Here is an 8186-nt window from a genome sequence, read left to right as displayed (position 1 = left end):
GATTAATATCCCCTCTGGCTCCATGAGGCTTTGTTCACAGCTGTTGCTGTGAACAAAGCAAACATTGGAATGTTGGCGCTGCGGGCTTTTACCGGCCAGTAAAAGCCTGCAGCACTCCATTGTTTTCAATGGAGCCCCCAGCATTCCAATGTTCTAATATTGTCAAATGTTCCCGATTACTTGGGGAGGTTTCTACTTCCACGGCCCCTTTTAAAATTGATCTGCCCTTCTTTTGTTGCGGTATTAAAAGATTAGTATGTCCGGGCGGTTCTAATTTTTGCAGGACGATGCCCCATGCGCTGAACGTACCTTGATATTCTAGATCTGTTAGGTGACAGATGTGTGTTATAATATTGTAACACCACACCACACATACACAGCACACACAACACAAAGCAACAGAAGGTAACATAACAACATATGATAACAGATATGTTGGTTCACTTAAATGCTTAAGTAGGTTTAGATCATAAGCATGTTAAAAGTGCCTTTGAATATACAATATACAATTGTTCACTTCCACCCCCCTGGGTATCTGAGTACCTCTGGGTCTTGATCCCAACGCTTGATTTTTTGTCTTAAATGTTCAGAGGTGACAAGTTAAAACCATCTGCTCTGTATATGCGAAGATCCTGGAGGGGGCTGAGCAGAATGTGTCAGGAAGGAGAGTAATGCAGAGCGAGGCATGCAATGTAAAAAGACAGGGAGAAACAGAGCCTCAAATGAAAATGTTATTGCACCCAAAGGGTCCTCTCCAGATGGTCTCACTCCTCCAGTCTTAAGGGTGAAGAGCGTTGTATACGTGTTTGTGGTCAGTCATTGTTTAGTCGCTTGAGTGTTTGTGGTCAGTCACGTGAACTAACTCAACGCACCAGTATAATATGCGAAAATAAATCTGAGGGACATTCTAAGAAATCTGCAGAAAGGAAAAGGCCAAAATGCAAAATACATATATACATCTCATGAAGTACCACGCACTGTGTTTATGTACAGAGATCCATAATGTTTGGTTTGAACCCTTCTTGGTAAAAATAGGTTCTCTGGTCTCACATAAATGCATCGCATAATGTGTGCATTACCGCAGAAATATTTCTGCTGAATCACATATTTTATCAATAATGACAGGGCTGTAGAATTTCACTAAATAAAAAGGATTAAGGACTCTTTTCCGTGTGAAACAGTAGAGATCCCAGTGGAAAATTAGTAGGCCTGTAACTCTGTGGTCCAAGGTTCGAAGTCGTCCTCTGCTAGTCATTTTGACTTCCAGCACCATATTTTCATTTAACAGTTCATGATTCGTTCTGTATTATCTTCCGCTGAAGGGAAACGTAATATTTTATTTTCCACTCCACAAGTGGAAAGAATGATTCATCATATGCGGCTATAGACTTATACGACAGCGCCATCTACTGTCTATCAATTGAAGTATCCAACGCATTGTTTAGATAATAACTAGCAATGTGGGGTGAGGTAAGGCTGCTACTTCCTGTTAATGTAATACAGAATTGTGGCATAGCATTATTTTTGTTGCTCAATGCAGCTAAAACACTTGCATTTTTCCCAAAGGGTACATTATAAATGATGCGAAGCTTCTAAGTACACATTAGAAGCAGGTTTCCAGGTAATCTATGAGAGCTTGGTCCACATTTATGTTTATATAAAACAAGAGTTTTTAAATGCAATTATTTTTTTAATTGAGAAATTAGGGTAAATTCATGGGAGTCAATTTTGGAGTTTAAAAGAACAACTTTTTGACCCCGACGTGATTTGAACACGCAACCTTCTGATCTGGAGTCAGACGCGCTACCGTTGCGCCACGAGGTCTACTGTTCTGTTCAACAGGATGACTTAAAAGTGAGCAAAATGATTTCGTGCTCGTCAAACTTTCCAGAGTAATTAACGAGATTAAAGTACATGAAGCTATTCTACAGGCCTGGCACTAGGTCACTCTAAAGTAAACATTTACAGTCCATTCAATAACACAGACCATCCATGCGATATGTATTACTACATTTTCATGACACCCTTGTACTTGCTTTGTTGCTGGCGCTGCTAATTTATAGTCCTGTCAAGTGTGACATAGACTATGAAAAACACATTTCTTGTATCATCAGCAGCGAAAGATCAGACATTTGTAACACAAGTCAGCCGAGATCCCATAAACTCAGCAAACAGAGTTTTTTGTTAATATGCCACTCTCCTCGAGGGCACAGAGTCAGAACTCTGCCTCCTTGGCCACAATTGTTAGTAGCTTTGCTTTGGTGGGCGCACTGTTACTGGGTGAATGGGAGAGTCACGCATGAGTCCAAGTGGAGAGATGATTTTGGAGTGAACTGTGCCAGTGGACATCACTCAAGTGTGTCACGGAGAATACTCAAATAGCGACAGAAAATGCTGCCCGCCCCGAAATATCCTTGCACAGGGATACCTTGTTGAAGTTGCTACTCGCGCTAGGAAATTCTCCTCCTTAACTTTTCAGTTAATTTCAAGTATTTTCTATCCTTTGAAGGGTGTGGCCCCAGGAACATCACAATGGTATCTATCAACAGTGCAGCAGGTGCAGTGGCACTGAGGTTGTTGAATTTGAGCGGACCACTACATCCCAATTAGGCTTTTTGCTACTTAACCAGAGGACATGGATGCATTTCCCTTGCTTGCATGAGGGCACCATGTACCCTCACTGCACCACTGGCCAAGATATCCATTGCAAAGGTTTGTACTAATGTTTAAGTCAGGCAAGGAAGGAGTGCACATGACCTAGATTTTGATAGATGATATCACAATTAATAAAAATAAGTTAGATGACTATGACTAGTGGGAGAAAAATGTGAAACAGAAATCTATAGAAAAAAAATCACTGGCAGATTGAACTTGCCACTTTTCACGACTGTATTCCACTTGTTGGATTTAGTGGAATTTTGGATCTATTGCACATTTTGTGCTCTTTCAAACCCCCACTGTGAACCACCACGAAACACCATGAACCACCAACTGCAAACTATTAATCAGAACAAGCATTTGCAATTCTATAGGTCTTGCATTTTCTTGAGTTTGAGCTATTGGCATTGTAAATTCATAACTGGACTTTCCTTGCCTAAACGTCTGAACAGAAATTGGGAAATCAGGCTGGAAAAGTATTTTCTTTTTGTTTTAACAGAATGAAACATCTTGAAAGCCTAATTGCCTTCCATTTCAACAAAGCTCGAATGAAGTTAACAATAGCAGAGCAGCCTGAGAAGATTTTTTTTCCCCCAATAAAGGAGGTAAGAAATGCCCTATGTGCTATGTCGTGAGAGCTGGCAGGGAGGGGTCCTTGAGAAAGAGACTCAAGATGCATGTGAGGCTAAGCAAGATTCACATTATTGCTTCTAGGTTTAGCTACATTGTACCAGAAAGGGCATATTGTGGCTTTCGTGAACAGTGAGCTAAACAATGGTGTGTTTCTTTTTTAAAATAAGCGTATTTTAGGACCCGGAGGTAAACGAGGACAGCACTGGAATAAAGCCAAAACAAATGTCAGCGAAATGGGAGGAGGTGGGAGGAATGAAATGCTGCAACAAAACGCAGGTCGCTACCAGCCTAAAACGCCCACAGTGAAAAGGGAGTACCAAAGAAATAACAAAAATAGTCAGTCCCAGCAACAGATAAAGAAACCAAAGTGGATCAGTACAGTAGTTGGTCACTGCTCTGAAACAGTACAAGGAGTGAGAAAAAGGCAGAACTGACCACTAGCGATTTTTAAAGGACACTGCAACCAACAAATGAAATTGCTTTAAGCCATAAGAAGTATTCTAAAAGTGTACACGAGGCCGATGGCTTACGCTCGACCAAAAAATGGCACAAAAATGGCAAAAAAAGGGGGGGTGGCCTGACGCAGAAGAATGTGGCAGCTAAGCCTGGTCCTGGTGTGCCGTCTCCCTGATGCCATAAACCCTTCAGTTCTTCAGAGCTGAGATTCCCCACTGAGGCCCAAAGCATGAGGATAAGCCTTCAGATCGTGTAGAAGCAAAAACTGAAGCCTGTAGGAGGCTGGACTGGCTTGTAGTGAGTACCAAGGGGTACTTGCACCTTGCACCAGGCCCAGTTATCCCTTATTAGTGTATAGGGTGTCTAGCAGCTTAGGCTGATAGATAATGGTAGCTTAGCAGAGCAGCTTAGGCTGAACTAGGAGACGTGTGAAGCTACTACAGTACCACTTAGTGTCATATGCACAATATCATAAGAAAACACAATACACAGTTATACTAAAAATAAAGGTACTTTATTTTTATGACAATATGCCAAAGTATCTTAGAGTGTACCCTCAGTGAGAGGATAGGAAATATACACAAGATATATATACACAATAGCAAAAATATGCAGTATAGTCTTAGAAAACAGTGCAAACAATGTATAGTTACAATAGGATGCAATGGGGAAACATAGGGATAGGGGCAACACAAACCATATACTCCAAAAGTGGAATGCGAACCACGAATGGACCCCAAAGCTATGTGACCTTGTAGAGGGTCGCTGGGACTATTAGAAAATAGTGAGAGTTAGAAAAATAACCCTCCCCAAGACCCTGAAAAGTGAGTGCAAAGTGCACTAAAGTTCCCCTAAGGACAAAAGAGTCGTGTTAGAGGAATAATGCAGGAAAGACACAAACCAGCAATGCAACAACTGTGGATTTCCAATCTAGGGTACCTGTGGAACAAGGGGACCAAGTCCAAAAGTCACAAGCAAGTCGGAGATGGGCAGATGCCCAGGAAATGCCAGCTGCGGGTGCAAAGAAGCTTCGACTGGACAGAAGAAGCTGAGGTTTCTGCAGGAACGAAAAGGGCTAGAGACTTCCCCTTTGGTGGACGGAACCCGTCTTGCCTTGTAGAGTCGTGCAGAAGTGTTTTCCCGCCGGAAGGACGCCAACAAGCCTTGCTACACGCAAATCGTGCGTTTGGCGTTTTTGGACGCTGCTGGGGCCCAGGAGGGACCAGGAGGTCTCAAATTGGACCTGCAGAGAGAGGGGACGTCGAGCAAGACAAAGAGCCCTCACTGAAGCAGGTAGCACCCGGAGAAGTGCCAGAAACAGGCACTACAAGGATGCGTGAAACAGTGCTCACCGAAGTTGCACAAAGGAGTCCCACATCGCCGGAGACCAACTTAGAAAGTCGTGCAATGCAGGTTAGAGTGCCGTGGACCCAGGCTTGGCTGTGCACAAAGGATTTCCGCCGGAAGTGCACAGGGGCCGGAGTAGCTGCAAAGTCCCGGTTCCCAGCAATGCAGCCCAGCGAGGTGAGGTGAGGCACCAAACTTGGGCTGAAGAGTCACTGGACTGTGGGGGTCACTTGGACAGCGTCGCTGGATTCAAGGGACCTCGCTCGTCGTGCTGAGAGGAGACCCAAGGGACCGGTAATGCAGCTTTTTGGTGCCTGCGGTTGCAGGGGGAAGATTCCGTCGACCCACGGGAGATTTCTTCGGAGCTTCTGGTGCAGAGAGGAGGCAGGCTACCCCCACAGCATGCACAAGCAGGAAAACAGTCGAGAAGGCGGCAGGATCAGCGTTACAGAGTTGCAGTAGTCGTCTTTGCTACTATGTTGCAGGTTTGCAGGCTTCCAGCGCAGTCAGCGGTCGTTTCCTTATCAGAAGGTGAAGAGAGAGATGCAGAGGAACTCGGCTGAGCTCATGCATTCGTTATCTAAAGTTTCCCCAGAGACAGAGACCCTAAATAGCCAGAAAAGAGGGTTTGGCTACCTAGGAGAGAGGAAAGGCTACTAACACCTGAAGGAGCCTATCAGCAGGAGTCTCTGACGTCACCTGGTGGCACTGGCCACTCAGAGCAGTCCAGTGTGCCAGCAGCACCTCTGTTTCCAAGATGGCAGAGGTCTGGAGCACACTGGAGGAGCTCTGGACACCTCCCAGGGGAGGTGCAGGTCAGGGGAGTGGTCACTCCCCTTTCCTTTGTCCAGTTTCGCGCCAGAGCAGGGGCTAAGGGGTCCCTGAACCGGTGTAGACTGGCTTATGCAGAATTGGGCACATCTGTGCCCAACAAAGCATTTCCAGAGGCTGGGGGAGGCTACTCCTCCCCTGCCTTCACACCATTTTCCAAAGGGAGAGGGTGTCACACCCTCTCTCAGAGGAAGTTCTTTGTTCTGCCATCCTGGGCCAGGCCTGGCTGGACCCCAGGAGGGCAGCTGCCTGTCTGAGGGGTTGGCAGCAGCAGCAGCTGCAGAGAAACCCCAGGAAGGGCAGTCTGGCAGTACCAGGGTCTGTGCTACAGACCACTGGGATCATGGAATTGTACCAACAATGCCAGGATGGCATAGAGGGGGCAATTCCATGATCATAGACATGTTACATGGCCATATTCGGAGTTACCATGGTGAAGCTACATATAGGTAGTGACCTATATGTAGTGCACGCGTGTAATGGTGTCCCCGCACTCACAAAGTTCAGTGAATTGGCTCTGAACAATGTGGGGGCACCTTGGCTAGTGCCAGGGTGCCCTCACACTAAGTAACTTTGCACCTAACCTTTACCAGGTAAAGGTTAGACAAATAGGTGACTTATAAGTTACTTAAGTGCAGTGTAAAATGGCTGTGAAATTACGTGGACGTTATTTCACTCAGGCTGCAGTGGCAGGCCTGTGTAAGAATTGTCAGAGCTCCCTATGGGTGGCAAAAGAAATGCTGCAGCCCATAGGGATCTCCTGGAACCCCAATACCCTGGGTACTTCAGTACCATATACTAGGGAATTATAAGGGTGTTCCAGTAAGCCAATGTAAATTGGTAAAAATGGTCACTAGCCTGTCAGTGACAATTTGGAAAGAAATGAGAGAGCATAACCACTGAGGTTCTGATTAGCAGAGCCTCAGTGAGACAGTTAGTCACTACACAGGTACCACATTCAGGCACACTTATGAGCACTGGGGCCCTGGGTTACCAGGGTCCCAGTGACACATACAACTAAAACAACATATATACAGTGAAAAATGGGGGTAACATGCCAGGCAAGATGGTACTTTCCTACACAACCCCCCCCCCAAACGAAGGACAATAAGACTAGCCATTACCTGATGAGTCTTCATTGTCTAAGTGGAAATATCTGGAGAGTCCATCTGCATTGGAGTGGCTACTCCCAGGTCTATGTTCCACTGTATAGTCCATTCCCTGTAGGGATATGGACCACCTCAACAATTTAGGATTTTCACCTTTCATTTGTTTTAGCCAAAGTAGAGGTTTGTGGTCTGTCTGAACAATGAAGTGAGTGCCAAACAGGTATGGCCTCAACTTCTTCAGAGCCCAGACCACAGCAAAGGCCTCCCTCTCAATGGCAGACCAACACTTTTCTCTAGGGGTCAACCTTCTACTAATAAAAGCAACAGGTTGATCCTGGCCCTCAGAATTAAGTTGTGATAGGACTGCCCCTACTCCTAATTCAGATGCATCAGTTTGGACATAGAATTTTTTAGAGTAACAAGGGCTTTTCAGGACAGGTGCAGAGCACATGGCCTGCTTCAGCTCCTCAAAAGCTTTCTGACAGTTTGCTGTCCATAATACCTTTTTAGGCATTTTCTTGGATGTGAGGTCATTAAGAGGGGCTGCAATGGAGCCATAGTTCTTAATGAACCTCCTGTAATACCCAGTGAGGCCTAGGAAGGCTCTCACCTGAGTCTGAGTGGTAGGGGGAACCCAATCAATAATAGTTTGGATTTTCCCCTGAAGTGGTGCAATCTGTTCCCCACCAACAAGGTGTCCCAGATAAACCACCTTACCCTGCCCTATCTGGCACTTTGAAGCCTTGATAGTGAGGCCTGCCTTTTGCAGAGCCTCCAAAACTTTCCAAAGGTGGACCAGGTGATCATCCCAGCTGGAGCTAAAGACAGCTATATCATCCAAATATGCTGCACTGAAAGCTTCCAGCCCTTGCAGGGCTGTGTTCACCAACCTCTGAAAAGTGGCAGGTGCATTTTTCAAACCAAAAGGCATTACAGTAAACTGGTAATGTCCTCCAATGGTAGAAAATGCAGTCTTAGGTTTAGCATCTTCTGACAATTTGATCTGCCAATACCCTGCAGTCAAATCAAAAGTGCTTAGATACTTGGCAGATGCCAGTGTATCTATGAGCTCATCTGCCCTGGGTATAGGGTGAGCATCAGTTTTGGTTACCAAGTTGAGACCTCTATAGTCTACACAAAACCTCATTTCCT

At 45.3% G+C, this 8186-nt stretch overlaps 1 non-coding gene across 1 annotated transcript; it reads right to left on the bottom strand.

Moving 5' to 3' along the window:
• Window positions 1-1752: 1752 nt before the first annotated feature.
• On the bottom strand, window positions 1753-1824 carry TRNAW-CCA (transfer RNA tryptophan (anticodon CCA)). Its single transcript has one exon. It is a non-coding gene; the product is annotated as a tRNA-Trp (tRNA).
• Window positions 1825-8186: the final 6362 nt, after the last annotated feature.

The sequence above is a fragment of the Pleurodeles waltl genome, chromosome 12 (assembly GCF_031143425.1).
Source record: "Pleurodeles waltl isolate 20211129_DDA chromosome 12, aPleWal1.hap1.20221129, whole genome shotgun sequence".
NCBI classification, from domain to species: domain Eukaryota; kingdom Metazoa; phylum Chordata; class Amphibia; order Caudata; family Salamandridae; genus Pleurodeles; species Pleurodeles waltl.
This window is presented reverse-complemented; position numbering and strand designations above follow the sequence as displayed.